This window comes from Dendropsophus ebraccatus, chromosome 3 (assembly GCF_027789765.1).
Source record: "Dendropsophus ebraccatus isolate aDenEbr1 chromosome 3, aDenEbr1.pat, whole genome shotgun sequence".
Lineage (NCBI taxonomy): Eukaryota > Metazoa > Chordata > Amphibia > Anura > Hylidae > Dendropsophus > Dendropsophus ebraccatus.
This window is the reverse complement of record NC_091456.1, coordinates 103,985,186-103,985,397: the sequence shown is the minus strand read 5'-3', so window position 1 is coordinate 103,985,397 and position 212 is coordinate 103,985,186.

The window sequence follows — 212 nt, the reverse complement described above, 5'->3', positions numbered from 1 at the left end:
GGCTAAACCTTATAACTCAGAAGGACCTTTTTTGACGTCATATCCGTGTGACCTGTGTGGGCGGAGCTATCGTCAGTCTGCTCTTTTCTTGGGCTTGCTTATTAGTGGAGACTGTCTGTGCTGTGTTTCTGTTGGTTATGTATTTCTTTTCCTAAGTTTTCTGTGGAGTGGAATGTGATCCCCAGGAGGTGACCACTGTCTGGGTGTAATGC